The following is a 27,809-nucleotide window of genomic DNA, read 5'->3' on the forward strand; positions in this document are numbered from 1 at the left end:
TGACTTATTGCCTTGTACTCGTATACATACGCAACACATTAGCTTTGAAAGAAAATAACTTTAGAGTTCTCAAATTAGAGAACAATCGCTACCTAATTTGACTTTTTAAATAAATTCAGAATTTGAGAGGATTAGCAATCTCCCTGCCAGATGAGATTTTTAAGCTTCTGAACACAGCTGTAGCATCTGCATCAATACACCAGTCTCTAATATCATCTGACTCTTGTTTCTCAAAGACACTGTAAGGGACCATCAGATTCCTTGCTGACTTCACGTTCCTGTGTGATCTAAAGTTAGCTGAGCATTGCTTTGCTTGGAGAGCCCATGCTAGAAGCCACCTCTGTGAGCATTGCTGTCTGCTTCCAGATCAGCTTGATGTTGGGTCGGTGGTAGTAGCATGTGCTTGAGTCATTGTTCTCTGTTATCTAGCTCTTCCCCCTCTTGAACTGGGGCAACACCTGTCTGATTCCCATCTCCTGGGGCCTTTCTAACTCCAAAGTATTAGCAGAACTTACAGAGTCCCCAAACGTATTTTATTTGAGCCTAGAATTCTGGACTCTTACCTGTACTGGAATTCAGTTCTGTGTTTATATTTATTCTACTCATTCTAGTGATAAAGATGGTCTTTTTAGATAAAGATGAAAGTCCAAGTTAGGAGTTCTGTTTTCCCTTTGCCATACAACACCTCATTCCTTCTGCCCCAAGAAGTAGGTTTACTCTTTCTTGATATGCTTGCTACAAAAACAGTTACAATTGTCATTTTTGTCTTCATATAGCAGTCCTTGTTTCTTTAGGATGCACAAGTTGTGAGATTCTCAATACATTAGTAACTTTCACTTCGGATTTGGCCGTGAGCCCTTACTAGCATTGTTCCTGGAACTCCAAACTTTTTAATCATATTCTTGCCTTCTCTCTTCTTAGCTTGTTCTGCCAGTTGGTGGCCTCATTCCGTGCCTGCTCTTCCATCACCAGAAAGTGACTTCAATCCCTAACTCCCAAGATCTTTTTTCAAAGGTATGATGGAGAGCTCTGAGAATTACCAGTTTATTAGAACAGCCTGACGTTTCCTCCTCCAGTGAAACTCATCAGCCCCCTTTGTCTTCCCTTGCACAGCCTCTGGGGATATTTGACAAGTATTTATTGAGCATCGACTCTCTGCCAAGGATATGGATACAGTGATGAGCAAAAACAAAAGTGCTGTCTTGTAGGCAGTATGGTTGAGTGAGGGAGAAAGACATCAATTACATGACCATATTAATACAAAATCGCAACTGTGACCAGTGCTATGAAGAAGAGGAATGCATTGCACTGAATGAGAACGTCTCATAGTGTGTTTCAATCTGGTCAAGGAGAGGTGGAAGATTTTCCTAAGGAAGTGACTCAGGAGCTGAGGTAACCAGTAAAGAGGGAAGGAAAGAGCATTCAAGACAGAAGGAATAGCAAATGCAGGTGCTCAGTCTCAAGAGGGAGCATGGCAAGTTCAAAACCTTTTAGAGAAAGAAGCCCAGTATGGCTGGGATCTAGGAGGCATAACTTCCCTTAGTTGACATTTCATTCACTTAGTGTGCCCTCTGTCCTCTGATGACTTTAAGATTTTATTAGGCACTCCTTGTAAATAATTTACTTAAAAGTTGGGTAAGGCTAGTCATGTTGTCAGTCCCTGGAGGAGCCATCCGCTCACAGTGAGTTCCTTGTGTCCAGATCTGTGTGTTTATATTCAACAATGAAATTACAAAATGTCAGACCTCCAAGATTACTTAGGGCTAAGTTCCCTGTTACAGATGAAAGAACTCAAGCCTGAAATATCCAAACAGCAAATTGCTTCTCAGGATGGATGTTTTCTTAGGAGGGCTCACTTGTAACTTGTTTTTCATCTTCAGAAAAAAAAATATCACCATTAGGAAATTTTCATTCAGTCTTCATGGAATGCTGAGCTTAAGGGCTAAACAGGACATTCAGAAGCATGTGGTGTTCACTCCATTTCACTGAGGAAAGTGCAGTGGAACTCAGGACATAATTAGAGCTCCCACTGGTGTTAGGCGTGGTGTCTGCCCTAAGGTTCTTTCTGTGGGGTGGAAGAGATGGCCCATAAGTAAGAGCAGGTGGGTTCCAAAAGTGAAGCGTGCCCAGGGCATCACGGGAGCACAGAGAACAGCCACTTAGCCTAAGATGCAGATCTAGGCAAACTTCCTATAGAGATGATTCCTGAGCTGAGTGTGTGAAGTTAAAAGCTGAATAAAGTTAAGTAGGTGTTTAGATAGGGGACAAGCTCTAGAACTTAATGCTGAGAAGTATGAAAGTCCATGGAGGGTGGGATAGAAAACTACTAGAAATTTAGTAGTACTAAAGCCTAAAATTGAAGTATGGTGGGAGATAAGGCTAGAAGAGTTGGTAGAAACAAAGTTATTATAAGGCGTAATATTCTGGAGAAGTTTGAATTCAGTATCACTTGAGGTTTGGCACCATTGCCCTTCATAGGAAATGTAAAATTACATTGGCTTAAATTAAATAGAAATGAACTTCTCTTCCCTGGAAGAAGTCTGGAGGCAAGAGATCTGGCTCTGCCAGGAAAACTCCATGGAGTCCTCTGGGACCCAGATTTCTATCTTTAATATTCTGTTATAGTCAAAGTCACCTCATGGTCTTAACATGGTTGCTGTAGCTCCAAAAGTCACCTCTGTATTCCAATACAAGGCAGTACTGGAATAAGAAGGGTGAAGGACATTCCTTCCAGTTGAGTCTGCTCTCTTTAAAGATCCTCCCTGAACTTTCAGACAGTACTTACCATGGAATTGTCCAGAGCCTGGTCATACATGGCTGCACCTAATTGCAGTAAAGGCTAGGATGTTATTACATGGCCATGTTCTAGGCAAAAATTAGGGTTCTCTTATTAAGGGAAAAGAAGGAGAATAGTTATTTGATGAAAACTTGCACTATTAGATACAAATTTCATACCAGGGAATTTGGCTCTATGTAGCAGGTAATGTAGAGTCTGAAGAATCTTCAGCAAGTTGGATGACATGACTGGCTTTATATTTTACATATATTTTGTGGGAGAGTGTATGGATATGTGCATGGGGGCAGAAGGGGAAGGTTGAGTTTGTGCCTGTTACTGTGTTCTGGGTAAGAAGATAATGAGGCTCTGAGACGTTGGTAGTAGGTCTGAGGAGAAGGCCATGTGTTTTTGCCATACCAGCAAGTAGAACAGACTGGGCTCAGTGACTGGGTGGACCCAGGGGGTGAAGGAAAAACCTGGGGTCATACCTGGGTGTTTAGTTAGAAGTCTGAATGAATGATGGTACCATTAGGTACGAGAGATCATGAGCCTGGGAAGGGATCTCAGCAGGTGAAGAAGATGAGAATTAGAAATGTAAGATATCAAGTACTTGAGACACACGCCGGTGGAAATGCATAACAGGCAGATGGACTTGAGTCTGAAACCCATTGAAAATGGGCAGGAACTAAATATTTGGAAGTCATCAGGACATAGCTGTTAGTTCAGATCATAGCACTGGATGAGATCATCATCTTCTTTGAACTGAAGGAATGCTGGGCATAGTTTTTAGCCCGTTTCGTGATGGTCCTGAGGACATGGGTGGGTTGCTGAACACTCCAAGCCTGTTTACCAGTCTTCAGTGAGGGGTACCATTGACATAACTTCCCTGCAGGGTGTTAATGAAACTCCAATCAGATGGAAGTGGACATGTGAAAACTCTTTGAAACATGCTATGTAGACAAATGAGATTATTTTGCATACATGCTATCAGCTGATTTGCATTTTCTTTGTGGCGTAGGCTTCAGCTGAAATTTTGCTCAAAATGCGTCCTCAATAGTAGAGAATTGGGCTTCCCTCATGGCTCAGCTGGTAAAGAATCTGCCTGCAATGCAGGAGACCCCAGTTCAATTCCTGAGTCGGGAACGTCCGCTGGAGAAGGGATAGGCTACCCACTCTAGTATTCTTAGGTTTCCCTTGTAGTTCAGCTGGTAAAGAATCTGCCTGCAATGCAAGAGACCTGGATTTGATCCCTGGGTTGGGAAGATCCCCTGGAGAAGGGAAAGGCTACCCATTCCAGTATTCCGGCCTAGAGAATTCCATGGACTGTATAGCCCAGGGGTTTGCAAAGAGTCGGATACAACTAAGTGACTTTCACTTCACTTCACAGAAATTGGAGCTGTGGCTTGTAAAACTCAACCCTCTGAAGACCAACTTAGACAGCATATTAAAAAGCAGAGACATTACTTTGCTAACAAAGGTCCGTCTAGTCAAGGCTATGGTTTTTCCAGTGGTCATGTATGGATGTGAGAGTTGGACTATAAAGAAAGCTGAGCGCAGAAGACTTGATGCTTTTGAACTGTGGTGTTGGAGAAGACTCTTGAGAGTCCCTTAGACTGCAAGGAGATCAGTCCTGGGTGTTCATTGGAAGGACTGATGTTGAAGCTGAAACTCCAATACTTTGGCCACCTGATGCAAAAGAGCTGACTCATTTAAAAAGCCCCTGATGCTGAGAAATATTGAGGGCAGGAGGAGAAGGGGACGACAGAGGATGAGATGGTTGGATGGCATCACCAACTCAATGGACATGGGTTTGGGTGGACTCCGGGAGTTGGTGATGGACAGGAAGGCCTGGTGTGCTGCGGTTCATGGGGTCACAAAGAATCAGACATAACTGAGCGACTGAACTGAACTGAACTGATCTGAAGACCAATCTTTGTAGTTCTTAACTAGCTGGGCATTCCACCACACCACTTTGATGTCATCTATGATGTCATGATGGTGGCAGCCACTGACTTTGCAGCCCACAGTCCCCAGGATCTCTTTAATGCTTCCAGAAAGTTCTCAGGACCATCAGTTGTTGATTCAGTTTTTCAGTTCAACAGCACCTATTGGGCAGTGTGGACAATCTCATCAAAAGTGATATTTCCACTGTGTTTAATGTTTTTCTGCTTCTTTCTGTCTCTTGGCAGTTCCCTGAAGGCTTTGCTATCAGGGCAGAGGCAGAAGGTACCACCTCAATCTGGGTCTGTTCTGAATGGCCAGTTTTACTGTGATCATCAGACCATTCCAATAACCACTTGCCTCTGTGATGTCATCACCAGCCTTTTTTGGAGACAGACCGAGGGGGCCAATCTTGGGGCCCAGGGCAGATGTGGCACCAAAACCCCCTCCAGTGCACCTCATGTGTATGCCTTTGATCTTACTGGGGTCAAACTTAAGCAGCCCAGTGGAGGCAGCTGGTGTCAGATGAACTGGGATTCAGGTTGAACAAAGAAAGTTGCACCTTGGCTTCCTCTGAGCTGAAAGAAGACTGATATTTTTTATAATAAACTAAATTTGATTATGCTTTTCTTTCAAACCAAATCATTTTCTCCGCATTTTAGCCACATTTTGATACTGTGTGTAGTTACTATACTTATGTGTACTTATCATTAAGTCCTTAAGATAGCTTCCTTAAAACTATAAGCCTTCAGAATGGGAGAAACTAATAGCAAATGAAGCAACTGACAAAGAATTAATCTCAAAAATATACAAACAACTCCTGCAGCTCAATTCCAGAAAAAAAAAACTACCCAATCAAAAAATGGGCCAAAGAACTAAACAGATATTTCTCCAAAGAAGACATACAGATAGCTAACAAACACATGAAAAGATGCTCAACATCACTCATTATCAGAGAAATGCAAATCAAAACCACAATGAGGTACCCTTTCACACCAGTCAGAATGGCTGCTATCCAAAAGTCTACAAGCAATAAATGCTGGAGAGGGTATGGAGAAAAGGGGACCCTCTTACACTCTTGGTGGGAATGCAAACTAGTACAGCCCCTGTGGAGAACAGTGTGGAGATTCCTTAAAAAACTGGACATAGAACTGCCTTATGATCCAGCAATCCCACTGCTGGGCATACACACCGAGGAAACCAGAATTGAAAGAGACACGTGCACCCCAATGTTCATCGCAGCACTGTTTATAATAGCCAGGACATGGAAGCAACCTAGATGTCCATCAGCAGACGAATGGATAAGAAAGCTGTGGTACATATACACAATGAAATATTACTCTGCTATTTAAAAGAATGCATTTGAATCAGTTCTAATGAGGTGGATGAAACTGGAGCCTATTATACAGAGTGAAGTAAGCCAGAAAGAAAAACACCAATACAGTATATTAACGCATATATATGGAATTTAGAAAGATGGTAACAATAACCCTGTGTACGAGACAGCAAAAGGGACACAGATGTATTGAACAGTCTTTTGGACTCTGGGAGAGGGCGAGGGTGAGATGATTTGGGAGAATGGCATTGAAACATGTATATTATCATATGTGAAACGAATCACCAGTCCAGGTTCGATGCATGAGACAGGGTGTTTGGGGCTGGTGCACTGGGATGACTCAGAGGGATGGGATTGGGAGGGATGTGGGAGGGGAATTCAGGATGGGGAACACATGTACACTCGTGGCAGATTCATGTCAATGTATGGCAAAACCACTACAGTATTGTAAAGTAATTAGCCTCCAATTAAAATAAATTTATATTAAAAAAAAGATGGCTTCCTTAGGAAACCCTGGAACACAGGGGACAGGTTGTAAAACTTGGAGACTCTACTCTTACATTTTATTTAAATTTCAACTGTCTCTGTAATGTATGGGGAAAACAGTCAAAGTCATTTTGTTTGCTTCATTTGAAGCAAATATTTTGGTTGTTCGTTTGAGGGGAGATTTAAGAACACTTTCGTACCGTTACTAGAGTGAATATCCTGGTGCAATTTCTCCAAGGACCCAGATTAATGACAGAAAGAAATTTCAGACTTGAAACACTTTGATTGTTTCTGTACTTCACTTACTAGATCAGAATACAGACCCTGGCATACCTCATCAGTGTTTGACCTTTACATCAACAAAGGCTGTGGTTATTTGGGGCTAACTGATAATGTGTTAATTGATTCCACTGGCTAATGAAACCAGACCACCAGTTTTGCTCTATTCCTCACCAAATTGATTAAGCAATCTACTGCTTCATTATAATTAAATACAATCTTGGATTTATTTGCTGTGATCTAAAAATATAATCATTGATCTTTAGGTATCAGGTGAACACTGCCATTTGTAAAAAGCGATTCAGTTGTTCAGTTCAACAACTGCTTATGAAATGCCTTCTTGATGCAAAGCTTTATGTCAGACTCTCAGAGACTAAGAGGAGTAAAGAGAGGCCTTGCCCTCCAGCTTGGGTTTCTTGTTCATTCCTTTAATACTTACTGGTTGAGCTTCCATTGTGGGCCTGGCACTATTCAAAGCTCTGAAAATAAAGCTGACAATACCCCGTACCCTCCAGGAGCTTAAATTCTAACACAGGTAGTCAGACAAACAAAAAGTAAGTATATTGAGTGTTGGGATGATAAACTCCATGGAGAAAAAGCTCTGTCAGGGAAGATAAAGCTTGAGGAAAATAGTTTTACTGTTTATTAACACATAGGGGATTAAGAAAGGTTTCTCTTATAAGGACTGTTTGAGCAGATGAGCAGTGACCTAAGGACTCGAGGAAACAGGCTCTCTGTGAATGTCTGGGGAAAGAGCATTCTGGTCTGAAGGAACGTCAGGGCACAGCCTGTGGGAGGGGGCATGTGCTCTGCAAGGACAAGCATGATGGTGCAGGGAGGTCTGGGGTAGAGAGGAGGAGATAGTCTGAGCTCTCTCCCTGATGCTGCTGTACAAAATAATAGCCACATGCACTCAGCTTTTATCTTGTGTGGATAAATGCCTCTGTAAGAAGTTGGACCTATTTAGTTTTACCTTCTTATGACATCTCTCCAAGACGGTTGTGTCTTCCTTCTTTTATAGATAAAGACACTTGAGGCTCTGGGAAGTTAAGTAACTTGTTCAAGGTCACGCAACCTGTGGTAGAACTCTCCCATCCTATAAAATAATATATAAAATATATATATGACTATGTTAGAAATCCTGGTGATTTCACTTTTTTTATGATTATGTGTAAGTTACTGAATAACATTAACACCCTAAAGTTATTAAGGGGCTGTACGGAAATATTTTTCTCATAAAAATGTGTATGTATAGTCTTCATGGGATATACATTCTTTAGTGAGAACAATCATTTTCCCATTTTTTTTTAATTTTGAAAATAAAATTGATTCCTCTCTAATAAAAGGAACATATAATAACCATTGAAAAATATAAATTAAAAATTAAATAACCTATAATCCTACTGAAAGACAATCATTTTTGTTTAGATATATTTCCTTAGAGTTTTAAAATGTATTTACTTTTTTAAAAAAAGAAACAAAATTGATATCATACTATATGTACATTTTTAACTTGATTTTTTTTCACTTAATCTGTCATGATCATTTTCCCCCATCATGAAAGTAGTTTATATTCTCTTTTAAACCTAATATTACATGATGCAAAGTGGTCTATCACATGATCCTACTTAACTTATAGTACATTTAAGTTGATTTATTAATAATGGTGAGTTTATTATTTCTTTGTACACGTCTCTTTGGATCAGTCTTTGATTTTTTTTCCCTGGAACAGATTCCTAGAGTCTCAGATACTGCTGAGTCAAAAGACATTTGGATTGTTGTAATTTTTTTTCTGGGATTTGAGGAACCTGGCTTCCAGTTCTGTCTTGCCACTTCCCAGCTGTGGAATTTTGAGCAAGTTACTTAACCCCTCTAAAGCTGCAGTTTCCTCATTGATAAAATACAGATCTGAGAACTGCACACCTGAGAGGTGCATGTGAAGCCTTTAGCCCGGAGCCTAGTATGTTGTGCATGCTCAGTAATGTTCACTTTCTGAACATTCTTTGGGAAAAAATGCATCAAAGCACACGTTTTAATGATGGGTATTGGTGTTATCCCATGGATTGTATTGATCTTGCCAATTCACTTCCCCCGACAGATCTTAAATGTACAGTTTGATAGGTTTTGACAAGTGTACACTATATGTGATCAATTCTCCAAATAATAGAACATTTCCATCATCTCAGAAAGTCTCCTTTTCAGTTCTCCCTAATCAGCCAGTGTTGATTCCATATGGATGTTGTACGATGTGAATATCCGTACTAGGAGCCTGAAAGTAAAATCACTTCTCAGTAACATCCTTGTGAGTATAAGAGGATGCAGTTCTTTTAGGTGACTTAATGCAGTGATGGTCTTGGTCAGAAGAAAGCCCCCAAAGACCTCATTTTCTGTCAGCTTTACTCTCGGTAGAGAACATAGTTCCAGGAGGCTAAACATCAACAATAGTGGTTGTCTGAGTATCTGAGGGAATATAGGTGGTTTTTATTTTTTGTAATGTTTTTAAAATGTTCTGCATAGAACAACCATTGCCTTTTTAATAATTAAAAATGTTATTTTCAAAAGGGATCTCATGTGATATGTGAATCTCATGTGAATATACCCCACTACAAGTTTTTTGATTATGTCAAAAAATAGGTGCCTTGCTGCTGCTGTAGCAGTTAAGGTCTGTCAAGCCTTGGCTTTCAGGCTGTGATCACTCTTTGTCTGTGAGTCACATCCTGGTCTACTCTGGGTGCCATAATGAACACTGACAGGCTGGGTGACTTACACAACAGAAGTTCATGTCTGTAGTTGTAGAATCTGGGAAATCCAAGATCAAGCCACTGGCCATTTTGGTTTCCGGTATGAGCTCTCTTCCCAGTTTGCAGACTGCCACCTTCTTGCTGTATCTTTACATGCCTGATGGGGAAGAAACAAGCTCTCTGATGTCTCTTCTTATAAAGGCACTACTCCTGTCATGGGGGGCCCTCCCTCATGACCTTATCTAACCCCCATTACTTTCCAAAGGCCCCATCTCCAAGGACGAGGTGGTCAGGGCTTCAAGATCTGAATTTGGGAGGTATGCAACCATTCAGTCCATCGCAGTGGTTCATTCATGTTTATTAAGCTTTCAATGTTTTCTATTATGTGAAGCAAGGTGCTTTGAGTCTACTTGATGGTACAGAATCTACCCAGAAATAATTTCAACCCTGAGGAGAATAGCACCTGCTGGAGTTGAACACACCATGGGCTGACATGAGAGAACAGCTGGGGATTAGCTGAGGGCACTACCATTCTTTTGGCTCACTGAGCCATGTATGTTAGTTTTGGAGCTATATTTTCCAGTGTGTTGAGACCAAATCCTCCTCCTGGATCCCAGTACTTAAGCCTGGCAGGAGAAATAGCTAAGTGGAATGTGGTGTGACCATTTGCCTTTTGATAGATAGCCTGCCTGAAGGTGGAATCTTTTTCCATTGTCTTGCAAATGTCAAATTTTACTTATCAGCAGACTTCCTAAGAAGAAATATAACTTGGTACAACCACATTACCTTTTGGCAAAGATGCCCAGACCTTGATGAATTCTGTGGGTTCACTTGCAAAGAGTGAGTGAAACTGACAGGCAAACTACCTCTCACCTTGAAGAGTGACATCATTGAGCGATCCAGTTCCCAAAATGTGCGATGCTGCTCACAATGGGGAGATGGCAGTTTGACTGTGTGACCTTTCATTTCTCCTTCCTCAACCTCAGAATACCCCTCCAAACCTTCTCTTTCACATACAGAATCTCTCTCCTGCATTCTAGCCTGCAGTCTTAATATTTACCTGGTCCATGTCCCACTGACACAATTTTTGAGTCTTGGGGTTGGAAGGAAATTCAGTTATATACCCTTCTCTTTCAAAGCATGCATACCTAATAGTCTGCTGCATGGTCATTTTGTCTATACTTACATACCTCCACATGGAGAGGGACTTGTTTCCTTCACTTCTAGGTATCAATGACTACTGGAAATTTCACCACTGTATTGACTAAAACCATAACTCTCAGTGTCTTCTATTCACTGGTTCTGAACCACTCATAAAGAGGAGACTGAAAAAACACAAATTCTACGGGAAAAAAAAAAGCCTTTCAGATATTTGGAGGCAATTTGGTTCTTCCAGTGTAGTTTTTCTGTCAAAGAAGGAAATATGATTAGTGTGATATTGTTCATCCTGGTTATCTTTTTCAGTCACTGATTTCTGAGCAGTCATAAGCCATCCATGTAATTTTTCATTCCTGATTAAGTATCTAATTGGTGTGTTACATTCTCCTTTTGTAAAATCAGCAGTATCATAGCTAGGAATTGGTTAGCTCGTTTTATTCCTCTTAAATAAGACTTTGGCTTTAAGTGAACTTTGTTGGTGCTGATTATAGGGGTAGCAAGCCTAGTGGGAAGTCAATTGTTGGTGTGACGTTAGGCTCTTCAGAGTTTCCTTTTGCAAAGGTGAGGCATAGAATGAGTACAGATGTGGGGATGGAGGAGATGAAGACCTGAACACCTCGAGTTAGAGGAACATGTGGAACTCCTAGTCCAATGACGCATCTCAAAGTTGTAAATACCAGGCTAACATTTCAGTGGCCATAGGCTCCAGGCTGATTGCATGGCAACACTGCAAATGAGAAAGTATGGACTGTAAGTCCATACCTTAAGTCTTAAGAGCAAGACTTTGGAATCAAACTTGGATTTGAAACTTACCTCTGCAGTGTACTAGCTCCATGATACTGGATGAACTCATTAATTCCTCTAAATCTTAGTTTTCTAATCCATAACATGGAAACAACAGTACTGCCTGTCCCATGAGATTATTGTTAAAATCCAATTCATATGGCTTATTTCTGATAAGCCGGATACCATGTCTGATATCAGTTAATGTTCCATACATGTTATCAGTTAGAAAATAATCCAGGGGAGAAACGTGAACAGTGAACCCACTTAAGAGGTGCACAGATTTAATAAGGAAAGGGTAAATAAATTATGGTATATCCATCCTGAGGAATATTATGCAACTATTGAACAAATACCTGAGTTAGACTTATATTTATTCACCTGGATGGTTTTCTTCTGATAAATCAGTGAGAAAAATAAAATAGTATGTATGTTCATTTAAGTCCCATTTTTTGCTGAAAAAAAAAAACAGTAGCAAAGCCAACTGTACATAGACATGTGTTTGGAAGAAGTGGGAGAGCAGAAACAAGTCTGGGATGGGTTGGACAGTTCTTAATTTTTCATTATGTGTCTTCAGATTGTACCACAGATTGTGGTGAGAATGGGTTACTTTTGTGATTTTTGAGAACCAGTATTTTTAAATGAAAGAAGCAAAAGGAATGGGGGCAGAGGAAGAGGAGAAATCAATCAGCAGAGCACGAGAAGAGATGGTCAGTCGGGAAGGGATGTCCTCTGGCGGCGGGTGCAGGATGAAGAGCTGGGAGCCTCAGGCTTTCTCTCTCATTTGTCATGGCTCTATCAGAGCTTGGTGTCCAGAGCTTTGCTTTCCTTGTTGAGTTTCAATTGCTACCCCTCCGTTTCTGGCACATGGTATAGAATGTTTCTTCTTTGTTTTTTTCATTTCTGTTTTTATGTCTAGCAAATGAGCTTGTCTGGGGAGATCACATTGGGAGAGATAAATGATAGAAAGATGGATATAAATAGGGTATTAGTTGTTGACTAAAGAGCAGTATTGATGTAACTTATTTAGATGTGTTAATACATAATCTGATAAATGTTGAGCTATTCTAAAAAGATTACAGTGAAAGCTAAGTCCAGCCTCCAGATTTCTCTTTTTCAAGACAACCAGTTATCCATTTCTTGTATGTCCTTCCAGAAATGGTTTACACATACACAAGCTCTATATTTAAGGGTATTTCCTATTGAAAAACAAAGGGTGTTACATACTCGAAGAACAGAGGTTTTTCCTAAGCCTTTTGAAAGACCAACTCTGAACTCTTGTAAAAAGCTAGAAGTTTTGAGACTCCTTCTCTTCTCTGAGAAGGGTCTGTGGGTGAGGGCTCAAACCTGCAAAGAATTCTGCTCTTGTTGGAAAAACTGTGCAGATCTGTTCAGATCATGCAACAGGCTTATAAAAGTTTATTGCAGTTATATAGCTACAAAGAGAAATTTATTTCCAGCCCTACACATCCTGCAGTTGCATCAGTGGTTATTTATACCTGGAGTAAGGAGCAGCAGCACACACGTCCATGCTGGCTGCATGGGGCTTGCATTGCTTTGGGGCAGAGTGCTCATTTAGCAACAGTTTCTCAAGCCTCTTTCTCTATGAAGCACTGGAGCAGGCACTGTCAAAGGGAGAAAAATAAAACATGAGCTCTTACATTCTGAAAACATGTGAGAGCTCTCCAGAGCCTGTAAATCAAGCAAGTTGTTGTTTAGTCACTGAGTTGTGTCTGACTCTTTTGTAACTCCCTGGGCTGTAGCCCCTCCAGGCTTCTCTGTCCATGGGATTTCCCAGGCAAGAATACTAGAGTGGGTTGTCATTCCCTTCTCCAGGGCATCTTCCCAACCCAGGGATTGAACTCTAGTCTCCTATATTGGTCAGTAGATTCTTTACTGCTGAGCCACCCAGGAAGCAAGAGCAGGTGTTAAATGTTTGTTTAATACACGCATGAGACGCTTGCCCCTCCCTGGTTTGCCCTTAGTGAGGATTTTAACACTCCTTTGACGAAGAAATGGAACAGAGCAACACAGGAAAGCAGGTGATAGTGAGTCATGAAATTCACCCTTTAGGAGAATAGGTCTTGCCATCATGAGCCTTTCCTGAGGGACCCGGGGCTCTTGTGTTAATTCTTGGAGGGAGGAGGAAGGAAGACCTGTTGGGGGGGCGGGGGGTTGTGTTTATTTATTTGTTCTAATTCCTACACTAGTTGCTGGAATTAAGAAAAATATGCTGGGGCAGTGAAATTAATTTAAGACTCCATTGACAGCTTGAAATTAACTTAAGACTCCATTGACAGAGGAAAATTTTGACAAAGTGAACCTGAGGGCTAAATGTTGTCAGGATGGCTGTTTTTATTGCTACTCTTAAAAAGGGGGAGGGATTCAGTTTTGGCCTGAAGAACACTGAAGTTTTGTCTTCTTGTCTGTGAAGACACAGGTTCAAACCTGTCAGAGGCAGTCACTGAGTTTCCTTATGACTGACTTGTATGTGTGGCATCAATTTTTTTTTTTCCCGTAAGAATCTAGATGAGTAATTCAGAAAGTTAAAAAATAGCAAAGGAGAAAGAAACTAGAAAAGCTAGCCAAGGTCTCTCCCAGACGCCAGGAAGGTCCACACAGACGGGAAACGTCTGTGAGGTCTCTGTTTGTTTCTCTCCATGCAAATCCTCAGCCATGCTCCGCAGAACTCGAGTGCTCTATCTGTTCAGCTGCCATTTAAGAAATAGGACTCTGTTCTCCGTGGCTTACTCCTTGGGGTTTCAGAATGTAAAATATGAAGTGTGTATAATCACAGTTCCCAGCATTTCTTGGCATTTCAGCTTTGGCAGCGAGAATGGGAAAAACTGAAACTTTTATGGCCGGGGAAGCTGAGTATAATCTTTGTGCTATGGCACCACCAGAGGAAGTATGTTAAAAAAAGCACTTTCCCTCCACGGTCTGTCTGAGGGGCGGCTGGCTTTGTCCAGTTTGCGGCAGCTAGGGTATAGTTTGATATTGTGTTTGTATCCAAACAAAGAGGGAGTGTCGAGGGCTTACAGTGCAGAGCATTTTCACAGTATCTCACAAGATATATAGTCCAGGAAGGGTGGTCTGGGTCACACTGGGTGTAGAAAGAGTTAACCCCAGAACCAATAACTTTCCGGAGAAGCTCAAGATACAGTGCTTCCTAAGAACCCGTTCTCAAGATAACAACTCAGCAGAGGGTTAAGATGATAAGAGTTTAGGAAAGAACAAGCGCTTTGTGGGACTTCCCTGGTGCTCCCAGTGCAGGGGGCCCGGGTTCACTCCCGGGGCAGGGAACTAGATCTATCATGCCGCAACGGAGAGTTCACACACCGCAATTAAAGATCCTGCATCCTGCAACTCAGCATGGCCAAAGAAATAAAAAAAAATAACAAAAAACAACAGCACTTTTTAAGAGAAGAATTACAAGAAATTGCTTCCACTTTCAGTGGGTGGCTTACACAGTGGAGAGGTGGGTCAGCCCTGTGTTTTAGTTTTCCCAAGAAGTCCCACCTTGCCCCTGTGATTCCTCCTGAATAGCGGCCCCCTTTTACTTAGAGTCCCATTTTGGACAGTATACTGTACAGTCACCCTACAAAGAGGCGTCCGCATCCTACAACCTTTTTTTTTCTTCCTGTGAGAAGACAGAACCAAAGACAAAGGGATATTTTTTAGGAGTGTGAAGGGTTCCCCTTCTGTAGGAAAGCAATTCTCCCAGCATTTTCCTTTCATGGACTCTTCTCCCCCCAGGCCATGAATTGGAAATTTAGTTCTTAACCATTTAAAAATATCTTTTTCGCATTGGTCACCATCTTGATTTGAAGGACACATGGAAGAAAATTGCCTTTCCCCTGAGTCCCATGTTTTATTTCCTTTGCATGATGCCTTAATATATTTACATGAGGTACAAATTTGTTAGTAGTCTTAACTTTATGGGTCCACATTCATTATTTGTGCATCTGTTTATTTACCCATCATTCATTTATTCATGTAACAAATCTTCACTGAGACCTACTTTGTGTCTAAGGATACCATAGTGGCCAAGACAGGCCAGGACCCTGCCTACAGGAAGCATATATTATAATGTAAAAATATTATAATGTAAACATATTAAAAGTAATTGCCAGTTGTAAAAATGACATGGAAGGAAATAAGTGAGTTTTTCACATTTAGTTTTAGTCAGTGGAGCTAAAGAAAGGGAGAGAGAGAGAGACAGATGAATAACTCCCTGTCCACTTCTTTCATTGCTGAATGTCTAAAGTATTTGCCTGGAGTCTCAAACTCAAATAGCTTCAGAATATGGACCCAAGGGGACCCAAAGTCACACCGTTCTAACCAAATAGAACTCATGTGTCCTTACAACTGAAGTTCAGTTTAAAAATGAAAAACAGGGAACCCGAGGCCAGACCAGCAGGAAATGGCCACACTCCATTTGGCCCTGGCCACTCATTTCCTCCCAGACTCCCAGATGTCTGTTAGCTCCACATCATGCCCACAGGCCTGGTTCAAAGTCTCCCATTGCAGTTGGTCCCCATGTGTATCTCTCAGAGGAAATGAGGGCCCATGTTAGGATGTTACAGCCACGGGGAGCTTTTCCGCCTTGCTTTGGAAAACATTGAGCTATGCCTCCACAGCTTGGATGGCAAACAGACTCTGCTCCAGGAAATCTGCTGGAGAACCCGAGTGCTAGCAGAAATGTCAGGAGGATCATCTTTCATCGTGGAATTTCTGTACGCTTCTGCAAGTGCCATGAGTCAGCAGGAAGAACGTCACCATGCTGCAGCCTTAGGCCTCGAATCAGAGTGGCTCTGGTAGTTGCCCAGCTCCACAGTTGTGTGCGGGGGGCTACGTGGCGTCACCTTCCATGCCTGGAATGCAGGCTCCTTCGAGCAGACGATGATGACCTTCCGAAGCCAAGTCCGCTCTCCTTGAGTTCTTGGGTGGGCTGACTCTGGAAAATGCTTCTTCCCGTCTTTAGCCAACGCCAACCCCCTGCCACTCTCCCAGAAAATTTCTCTTTGGTGCTAAGAATGAATCTCCTAGGAAACCAGACACTATCCTTAACCTAGATTCCCGCAGATGGGAGAGGCTATCAGTCCTCCTCCCTGTGGTTCCCTGGAGCTCTTTCTGAGACCAAGACAGAAAGGGAAAAAGAAAAACCCAAATAAGGAGGAACCTGACTGCCCCTTATTCCTATTGGCCACAGTGACTCCTCCTGAACAACATTTAATGCAGTACGTTGGTTGTAACAGAAAGTTTTTGCACCCAGTGGCCTTCCGTGAAGTCTCTTTGAAGGCATTGATGTCTTCAAATGAATTACCTAGACTGTTTCTTTTGAAGCTGAATCAGTATGCCTAAGTCCCACATTTCCCTGTTAACATCTCCTTCCCTTTGGTTCCCTCAACTTTTAACATGGCAGCTGACAAGGAGAATGCATACTAATAACTACCATATATCCTTGATTCCAAGAAACCAAAGATCACAAAATGCTGGTGGTGTCTGATATGATGAAAATGAGAATACTGGCAACTGACAAGTGTTTTTATCATTAGTTTCAAGGAACTTCCTGTTTCAAAAGCATTCCATGGGATGCAGTGGGCACGAATCTTAGCATCAAGCAATACAGGTATTGGAGTTTCGTTCTTCTCTAGGTAGTGATAGACAGTTTTTATTTTTGTTTTTTTTCCCCACTCTACGTATGGTGAGTGTGGCTTTTGTTGTTCAGTTGCTCAGTCATGTCTAACTCTTTGCAACTCCATGGACTGCAGCATGCCAGACTTCCCTGTCCTTCACTATCTCCTGGAGTTTGCTGAAACTCATGTCCATTGAGTCAGTGATGCCGTCCAACCATCTCATCCTCTCCCGCCCCCTTCTCCTCCTGCACTCAATTTTCCCAGCATCAGGTTCTTTTCCAGTGAGTCAGCTCTTTGCATCAGGTGGCCAGAGTATTAGAGCTTCAACATCATCCCTTCCAATGAATATTTAGGGTTGATTTTCTTTAGGATTAACTGGTTTGATCTCCCTGTTGTCCAAGGGACTCTCAAGAGTCTTCTGCAGCACCACAGTTTGAAAGCATTAATTCTTTGACATTTAGCCTTCTTTATGGTCCATCTCTCACATCCATACATGACTACTGGAAAAACCACAGCTTTGACTATATGGACCTTTGTCAGCAAAGTGATGTCTCTGCTTTTTAATATGCTGTCTAGGGTGGCTTGGTTAATGATATTATTAGAGCCATGACAGTGAAAGGGAAACAGAAACCTAGATGGCAAGGAAAGTGTATGATCAGCTGACTTTGAAGACTCTTCCCTTTTTTTCTGTGCTAGTCAGGCTTCTGCAGGAGACAGTGTATAAAGGTCAGGGTTATGTGCAGACACCATTTTCCAGTGTGTCAGAAAAGCAAAGTCAGTCTACCGCTCCTCTGTCTCTGTCTTGGTAGATTTGTGTTCCTGGTCATTTCTTTCCCCCAAACTGGGGAACCTAGTCTCAGAGAAGAGAAGGTTTGCCTATCCTAGTATTATTAATACATAGGGTAAAAGCAAAGAAATGCTGGTCAGGTGGTTGAATGTATCTTACACATGAGGCCCCTGTTCTGTAAATGGCCTTTGATTTCTCATGTCTGTAAATGTGTCTCAATGAGCGAAGCTTGAGGACATTATTCCACTCAGAATTTGTAGTCAACTTATTTGCTATGTTCTCAAACAGTGCTCGGAGAAGGCAATGGCACCCCCCTCCAGTACTTTTGCTGGGAAAATCCCCTGGACGGAGGAGCCTGGTGGGTACAGTCCATGAGGTCGCTGGGAGTCAGACGTGACTGAGCGACTTCACTTTCACTTTTCACTTTCATGCATTGGAGAAGGAAACGGCAACCCACTCCAGTGTTCTTGCCTTGAGAATCCCAGGGATGGGGGAGCCTGGTGGGCTGCCATCTGTGGGGTCGCACAGAGTCGGACACGACTGAAGTGACTTACAGTTCAAACAGTGCTACTAATTAGATTCACACACATCCCATTTGGCATCACTTCATTGCCATCCAGGTACTCACCTTCCCAAGGCGAGTATTATTCTGTCATGTCCAGAATTCCTCTAACGTGTTATTAGCAAGAGTGGTGGACCTGCTTCAATCCAGGGTCTGGAGAGCTGTGCAAAGGCAGAAGGGGACTCTGGAATGAAGTCCCAAACCCTGCCAGCTCTCTTCCAAGGAGTCGCTCCTCAGCCCCTGCCAAGAGCTTTTGGTTTCCAGGAATCACATTTGATGCAGGTTGTGAGTTATGGCACCAATGTGTGTTTGTCTTAAACAGACTTTTCGGTCTGGAAGGTGCCCTTCACCCCTCCTGACACGCTGTGGGGCTCTCATTTGCCCTTGTTTGGCTGGAGTTTAAAACATGCAGGCTCAGAGTAGACCATCGTTAAGTTTTTCCACAGGCTTTGTTTGACCATAAAGGAGCCATCTCCACCATTGAGCTACTCGTTCAGTATGTCCTGCACATCTGTTTTGTACTGGATTTGTACCTGAAGACCTGAAGATAAGTAGAAAAGGGTGTTTTAGTCTACTGAGGGCTCCAAACACATACATAAATTGACAATTTAAAACATGGTACCATAAATTCTCAGAGTGAAGCATAAACAGAATGCAATGAGAACCCCCCAAAAAGGAAGCAATTAATTCTGATGCAGAGGGTCAACAGAAGTTTTGGAGAAGAGACGGCATTTGGGCTGTAGGTTTTTAGTTAACAGCAGAACGTGGAAATACATGCCAGGTATCTGGAACACTAAGGCCAGAGGCCTGGAGACAGGAGGCGTTCCATGCTGGGGAATCGTGAGGACTCTGTGTGACTGAAGGACCAGAGCAGGGGGCAGGTGGCAGTTTGAGGTAAGTTGGGGTGAGAGCATGGAAGGTTTGGGATGTGGCCTAGCAAGTTTGGGTTTTATCTGCCTGTCAATTGACGTTACCAGAAGATTTTGAGAAAGAGAAAGAGACTAGTAGGAAGTAAGTGTGGCATGTTAAAATAGAGGGCAGAAGAGCAAGTCTGGAAGCTGGGAGTTCCACAACTCCAACCGTTGTGGAATAAGCCAGTCAAGACCTAGTCATAAATCATGCCAGTGACAGTGATGGAAAAGAGAGAAACGGGTGGTGGAGTGGAGGGAAAGCTGAGAGGACTCTGGATATGGGGACCGTGGAGTGCGCATTCAGGTTGACTCAGATTTCCCATGGAGAACTCTAAAGCTTTTAACTAAGTGAAGACAGCAGTGGGAAGTGTCCAGTATTATCCTTTTGTGTTTGAAGGACTGAAATATTCCTAGTAGCGATGCTCCCAAATCGGTTAATGGCTAACTTCTCATACACCTCTGGATCTCCGGAGAGAGGTGTCAAGGTCAAGGTTTAAAATTAGGAGCCATCTGTCCAGGGTGCTATTTGAATCCAGGGCTTTCACTGCACACACAACCAGCCAGATTGTCCACTGGGCAACTCCAGGGAGTGCCACTCCGTCAGAGTCTGTGACGATGTGCATGATGACTGTGAGTTTCCCAGGAGGTGGTGGTAACATGTCTTGAGAAAGGGGCGCCTTTCTCTAATTTGCACAGAGGCGCCATATGGTCTAGCATCTGTGCTAGAAATAGACCCAGGCAAGGCCCAGAACAGAACCTCAGGGAACCGCCCACCCTTCAAGGGAGGGTGGAGGAGGAGCCCAGAACGGAGATACTTAGGCGTGGTTAGAGACTTAAGGAAGACTGAGTTTAGTTGTCCTGGAATTTACCTAACAAAGTAGTCCCAGCTCAGTGAGCTCTCAGCTTACTTGGTTTAAGGACTCAGGTGTAGCCTCTGCAAATAATATCCCCTAGTTTTCCCTTCTCACACATCCCACGGGATCCTGGGGAATGGGCTAGTTAAGAGTCTTCATCTCTTTAGGATGTAGCATCATCACATCTCAGCTCTGCTTGCCGAGGACCAGCCCTGGGCAGATGAGCATGGTTCAGAGTAAAGAGATGTCTCTGACCTGCTCACTCCAGAGCTGACCCTGATAACTCCTAGGGGGCAGGCTGTGTTCACTGTCTCGAGGAAAGGGCACTCTCTCAGGCCACTCACCCCTGTCACGTTTGGCTCTGGCCACCTAGAAGGTAGGAGTTTCCAGGGGTGCTCCCAGACCAGAACAGGCAGAACCTTTCAGGTGGCCCTGAGTCCTGACCTCTGAGGGCCCAGGAAGGCAGAGGAAGCTTCTCGCCTCCTGAGCCATGCAGAGAGGAGAAGGCATTCCCAGAGCCATGGCTTGGAGGCTGTCTCATCTGTCACCACAGATGAGAGCAACGCTCACAGCCTCCCCAACGTGTACCCACAGGATGGTACAAATGCTTTTTGCAGAAGAGAAGGCATGTACCCTGCCTTGGTGATGAGTCTCTGCCCACTCAGACCTGTCCTTGCTGCCTCCCAGCACTCATGACCTTGTTTGCATTGGTGGAAAGTTACAGGAGGAGCCATAGCACCACCTTCCTGGCCAGAAAGGTGTCATGAAACCCAGACCAAAAGTTCTGAAAGTTTGCATCTGTGAACTTGGGGGACCCAGGCCCCATAGGCAGATAAAACATTGTCGCGAATGGCTGTGAAACTCAGAGTGAAACAGGAGTTCATCAGAGCGGGTGGAACTCTGTGGCTTGTACCTTACCTACAACAGTTGGTCAGAATGTTCTGATTTCAGAATAATCACTTAGATCTTAAATGTTGGTGATTTTTCTTTCATCAGCTGATTCTCTGTTTTCAATTTGAATGAGGAAGAGTTCCTTCTCTAATGGGGAAAAAAATCACTTGTCTTGTTCCTGAGGCTTGTTTGTTTGGTTCCTGACCATATGTGAACCTAGGGGCCCTGGCTTCAGAAGCCCTCATGAAGCCTTGGGATGATTTCATACCCTACATCCTGAAAGTGGGCAGGTGATTGAAATACCATTTTAAAAGAAAGATCTCTGAAGCAGAGAGGAGAATTTTTCCATGGCTTCAAGGAGAAAGTGTAAGTGTAGAACCCCAAAAGCTGAGGTTTAGGAAATGTGTTCTTAAACTGCCTTCTCTGGAAAATGCAGGGAACCACTGGTTCCCAGTGAATCCCAAATAAACTTGGGATTTACCAACTTTCAAAAAGAGAGTAGTACCATATGGTGGGAATTGTGTTCTTTACTTCAGGCTTAAAGGCTTTTCTGAGATTTTAAAGTTAATTGTTCTGTAATATTCCATCCCTTCTGGTTTTGGAGTTTTCCTTGAGATGCCTTAAAAAAAAATTAGATGAGCTTTTCAACTTGATGAAGGACTTCAGGAATCTCATTATTCTTTTTCTTCCTGGAGTGACCTTTTAATTTTATGCAGAATGTACAGAGGTGATTTGTCTTGTCTGGTTATAATACCACACTGTTATAAGGATGTTTAATCACTAGGCATACACATTAGTCATGGGTTGTTGTACCTACAAGCCCAGCTTTCTTGTATTAGCTCTAGGACTAGATTGGGAGCCAGAGGAGTGAGTGCAACTGGCTCGATGGCACAAAGAAGTCAACCCCAGATACAGATAACATTTCCTGTCATTTCTTCATTTCCTAAGCACCCATGATACACAGAACACCACCTAGGCATTGGAGGGAGAGACACTGGCCAGAAGAATTTTATATTCAAGGGGTGCATAGACAAAGGGAATGCAACCAGAGTTCAGGGTAAAAAACTGAGGGCTTGTTCAGTTCAACCAGCACATAATCATCCACACAGCCCTGTGCCAGGCCCTTTGCTCTGAGGTTAGAGAGCTGAAATAAGCATGGGAAAGACCTACAGGGAAACAGTGATTACAGTCAGTGCAATCAATGCTATAATTAGAAGTATGCACCAAGTTCCCACGTAGCATGGAGGAGAGACACCATGCTTGTCCAAGGAAGCGACACAGGAGGTTTCTGAGATGCAGAGCCTTCAGTGAGTCTGCTGTTGTCAAACAAGCCTGGAAGAGGGGAAGGAAGGAGGATGCTGGCCAGAGCTCCTCGAACTCTCTGCGGTGGGAAACCAGTGGATTTTCTTCCTTTCCAATCCATTTAGGACCAAAGCTTGTATAAAGTGTAATAAACTTTTTATTATTTTATTCACTTTATAAGAAAAATGAACTTTAAAAGAAAACACACATAGAAGCCCAAATTTTTATTAGATTGAGCAGGCATAAAATTACTGTCAAATAGTTGTAAAAGTGTCTACTAAATACATGCTGACTCTCAAGGTTTCTGCTTACTTCCTTGCTACCTCATGCATTCATTTTCTACTTCACTGGGGGCCAGTAGCAGCTGCAGGTGAGTACCAGACCCCAGATCACACATTGAGCAGCACTGCTCTAGGCCCAGAGAGTGTTTGTCCACCAGAGAGCACGTTGCTCATCTGGGAGTGAAAAGCAGACAGGGGACGGTGTAGGGAGGAAGTAAGGCTGGCAGGGCCGGCAGAGGCCAGATGGTAGGGCATTACAGAGGCTACAGCCAGATGGGAGCCTCTTAAATTCAGATGTTCAAGGGACAAGATCAGAATCGTCATTTCAAAAAATAACTGGCAGAGCATGGAGAATGGAGGATTGAAAAGGAGAAAGAGACCAATGAGGAAATGCAGTGATCCAAGAGATGGGTTGGATAGAGCCTGTGGCAGTGTGGTGCAAAGAAGGTATCCAATTCTAAATATAAGAAAGAGGTGTAATTTTCATTGGATGTGTTTATTGGATGTTAACAGTGGAGAGGAAGTGTTGTTCGGTCCCATTCCATTATTTTACAGATGAGGAAACTGAGGCCCAGGGAGGTGGCAGAGCTGAGACAAGAAGCCTTGCTTTCTGGCTTGAAACCGATGTCCCTGTCCCTCGACTGACTGATCAGACAGTGCACCAATAGTTCCTGCCTTCCAGCTTGACCCCTGACCCCTGTGCTGCCTCTCAGAAGAGGGTAGTATGCACATCCTTCAGAAGGTTCCGGTGTGCCCAGATGCCAGCCTGCACACCGACCCCCCCTTCCCTTCCCCACGCTGCCCAGCAGCTCTCAGCCAGAGGGCCTGACTCCCTGTGCTCTCAGCTCACAACTTCTGTTTTAATGTCAGAAGCCACTCCCAGGCTCACTGTGTCTTCTGATGGCCAGTTAGACTCACATACATCCTATTTAGTCAGTCAACAGAATTCTTAATATCCTCCTTTCACAGGAACAAAGTTTGCTCTCACCAGTCAGCCAAACATTAACAGGCAGTCACCAAGCACGGCCAGTTTTACTTTCAGGTATCTCTTGGTTGGAATTGGTTTGGTTCTAATCAGGTCAGGAAGATTCCTGTCTGGAGTGGGGTAGACCTGAAAATGTGTTCAGAGCCCCGAAGCTTCCTGGGGCGCTATCCTAGTCCAAGGTCACCCCCAGGACAGGACCCCAGCAGGCAGTGGGAGCTACATGTTTGGTCCAGAGATCCCAGAGAGGTGCCAGGGTGTCAGCACAAACCAGAATCAACCAGTTTCCTAAGAGTCTCCCCCCTCCAGCCTCCCTTAATCCAGCTTCACTGGGGTCTCAGAACCAAACCGACACCAGACGGCAGAGAGGGCAGGCTCCTCAGAATATCAGCCATTTATTAAGGGCCCAGGAGGTGGAAGGCACTGTGTTAGGCACCAAGGGGAACTAAAAAATACAAAGATAGAAAAATGAAAACCAGGGGGCACCTCCTTGGAGGTCACATATCGTTGGGAAAACGAGAACCATAAAAAACAGCAAGATTTTGGAACTTGTACTCTCTGTCCACCCCTTCCCTTGAATACCTGTGACCTTTGTGGTTAAAGGAAGGTGAACACCAGTGCAGTGGCCCTGATAGAAATGCTTCAGTGTAAGCATGGTACTCGGAGTTGACTACTTATTTGTGAAAACACGTGACAAAAAAAGAGACTTGGATACACTGAAAAGATACCTTCATTTATCATCCTGTTGTTCAAACAGTGAACAGTTAGTAACAACATCTCCCAAAAGTGGCCTTGTGATGTCTGGGTTTTATCACTTCATTGAATGTATGAGGCCCCTCTGCATGATTGGGTGTGTGTCCCAAATAATGAGGCAGGGAAAGGGTAGAAGATGAGGAGGAGTTTTATTTGATTGTATTGTGAGGTGTGGATTTCATGTCAGTTCTCCAGAAAGGAAATAAATGTCCCCAGCCACAGTGATGGTGGGGCTTACCTGGTGGCTCAGACGGTAAAGAATCTGCCTGCAATGCAGGGGACCTGGGTTTGATCCCTAGAGAAGGAAATGGCTACCACTCCAGTATTCTTGCCTGGAGAATCCCATGGACAGAGGATCCTGGCTGGCTACAGTCCATGGGTTCTCAAAGAGTCAAACGTGACTGAGTGACTAACACTTTCACAGTGATGTTATTGATAGCAACAGTAGAATTTAGTGACTTTCTTCTCCTCCAGCTTATACTGATTAAAGAGTTTCTCAGGTAGCACAGTGGTAAAGAATCTACCTGTCAATGCAGGAGACACAGGAGACCTGGGTTCAATCCCTGGGTGGGGGAGATCCCCTGGAGGAGGAAATGGCAACCCACTCCAGTATTTTTGCCTGGAGAATCCCATGGACAGAGGAGCCTGATGGTCTGCAATCCATAGGGTTGCAAAAAGTTGGACTTGACTAAGTACACACGCATGTACATACTGCTTATAAGAATGGTATCGTTTTTTAAGGGAAAAAACCTGGAAACAGAATTCCCATACAACCCAGCAATCCCACTGCTGGGCATACACACCGAGGAAACCAGAATTGAAAGAGACACATGTACCCCAGTGTTCATCGCAGCACTGTTTATAATAGCCAGGACATGGAAGCAACCTAGATGTCCATCAGCAGATGAATGGATAAGAAAGCTGTGGTACTTATACACAATGGAATATTACTCCGCTATTAAAAAGAACACATTTGAATCAGTTCTTATGAGGTGGATGAAACTGGAGCTTATTATACAGAGTGAAGTAAGCCAGAAAGAAAAACACTAATACAGTATATTAACGCATATATATGGAATTTAGAAAGATGGTAACGATGACCCTATATGTGAGACAGCAAAAGAGACACAGATGTAAAGAACAGACTTTTGACTCTGTGGGAGAAGGCAAGGGTGGGATGATTTAAGAGAATAGCATTGAAACATGTATTTTTAAAAAATGGTATGGTACTGTACCTGTAGTGAACTGGCTGGCAGATGAACTTAAACCAATCTTTTCCTGCTGTGCTGGGTGGGGCTGCTGATGCCGAACAGAGCATCTTAGTCCTTCAGAATGTGGTCTCAGCAAAGACGTGCAAAGGAGACGAAAGTGTTGGATGATGAGGTTGTGCCAGTTCTTGAGACATTTTGCTGGTTGTTGGCGCCAGGCGGGGGCACCTCAAGGCAACCTGCTTTGACTTCTTGATCTCTTCCCTGCAGAGCCATTTATAAGCCAGGTGTGTCACTTAATAATATAATAGACTTCCCTGCCCCAAACTCAGAAGCTTACAGTAGTTACTTAGAATTTAAAAAGTCTGTGTATACTCTATTATTTTTGATTCCCATAAAAATCTGAAGTAATAGGCCATGCTGTGATCTGTTATCTGGGTTTTTGGTTGATGAGGAAATAATAACTAATGCTTCCATAGCACTTCAATGCATTGTGGGCACTGTTTTAAGCAATGCATATTAAAAACTCATAATTCCCATAAGGCAGGGACTGCTGTTATCTGCATTTCACAATAAGGAAATAAACATGGTGGTTAAGTAACTGGCCCAAGATCACACAGCTGGTGGAGAACAGGGCCAAGACTCCAGCCCAGGATGCCTGGCTCCAGAGTCCCTTAACCACACATTACACTATCTCTTGGAAACAGGCAGGCAAAAGTTGGTTGAATGACCTCCCCAAGGTTACCTGGGGAGGGGGAAGGAAGCAGACTGAGAGAGGTAAAAGGGGGCTCTATTGCCCCTAAGGGCATAGTTGAGAACTTGCGCATGGCCTCTGTCTGTCATTCTTGGCCACAAGTCCTGGTTTGCTCTGTCTCCAGAAATGGTCACTCTAGATTGTTACCAAATCATCAGCATGGACTATGGTTTCCTAGGAAATGTCAAATATGCCCCACAGGAGGATTAGAAATAACTCAGTTGGTAAAGAGTTGGCAGCAATGCAGGAGACCCGGTTTGATTCCTGGGTTGGGAAGATCCACTGGAGAAGGGATAGGCTACTCACTCCAGTATTCTGGCCTGGAGACTTTCATGGACTGTATAGTCCATGGGGTCATAAAGAGTTGGGCTTGACTGAGTGACTTTCACTTTCAGAAAATAGTTATTGTTGCATGAGACTTTACATTTGCAATAGATCTTTAGATTGCTTTTTAAATATACATAGAGGCATGTATAATGCTGTGGCATGGGTTATTTATGAAGTGAAATCCAAGGTTAGGGTCTGTTTAGACTAAGATTGATCACCTTGTGACCTTAACAATGTTTTAACAGAGAAACTGAGGTGCTGGGAAAATTACCAAACTGAAATAGCCTATATTTATTGGATCAAGATTACTCCAGCATTCAGGCAAGAAGAATGTTAATCTCCTCTCAAAAGCTGTGTTCATCTCCTACTTTTGCTTGCAAGTTAGGTGATACTTTCCAAAGCAAAACTAAGATGCACAAGCTAAAAATACATTTCCTCCTGATTTGTGAATTCTGTTGATTTTTAAGATCATAGGATGTTATCATGGTTCTCACTTATGCATTTAACAGATGAATAAGAAGAATTGTTGTTGTGTCTGACTCTTTGTGACCCCATGGACTCCAGCATGCCAGCTTCCATGTCATTCACTATCTTCTGGAGTTTGTTCAATTAAAAAGAATATTCAGTTCAGTTCAGTCGCTCAGTCGTGTCTGACTCTTTGCGACCCCATAAATCGCAGCACGCCAGGCCTCCCTGTCCATCACCAACTCCCGGAGTTCACTCAGACTCACGTCCATCGAGTCAGTGATGCCATCCAGCCATCTCATCCTCTGTCGTCCCTTTTTCCTCCTGCCCCCAATCCCTCCTTCCCAATCAGAGTCTTTTCCAATGAGTCAACTCTTCGCGTCAGGTGGCCAAAGTACTGGAGTTTCAGCTTTAGCATCAGTCCTTCCAAAGAAATCCCAGGGCTGATCTCCTTCAGAATGGACTGGTTGGATCTCCTTGCAGTCCAAGGGACTCTCAAGAGCCTTCTCCAACACCACAGTTCAAAAGCATCAATTCTTCGGCGCTCAGCTACATAAAATTGGGGAGTCTTTGGACAACATCTCCACATATAA

General features: G+C 43.2%; 1 protein-coding gene and 1 long non-coding RNA gene across 3 annotated transcripts in view; one reads left to right on the forward strand and one right to left on the reverse strand.

The window, feature by feature from the left end:
• PRKCH (protein kinase C eta) overlaps positions 1-27,809 on the forward strand; it is a 232,007-nt gene that overhangs the window by 168,619 nt on the left and 35,579 nt on the right.
• On the reverse strand, positions 15,320-25,992 carry LOC132346395 (uncharacterized). Its single transcript, XR_009496228.1, has 2 exons — positions 25,698-25,992; positions 15,320-19,029 (listed from the first exon to the last, which is right to left on the reverse strand). It is a non-coding gene; the product is annotated as an uncharacterized lncRNA (long non-coding RNA).

The sequence above is a fragment of the Bos taurus genome, chromosome 10, assembly GCF_002263795.3.
Source record: "Bos taurus isolate L1 Dominette 01449 registration number 42190680 breed Hereford chromosome 10, ARS-UCD2.0, whole genome shotgun sequence".
NCBI lineage: Eukaryota > Metazoa > Chordata > Mammalia > Artiodactyla > Bovidae > Bos > Bos taurus.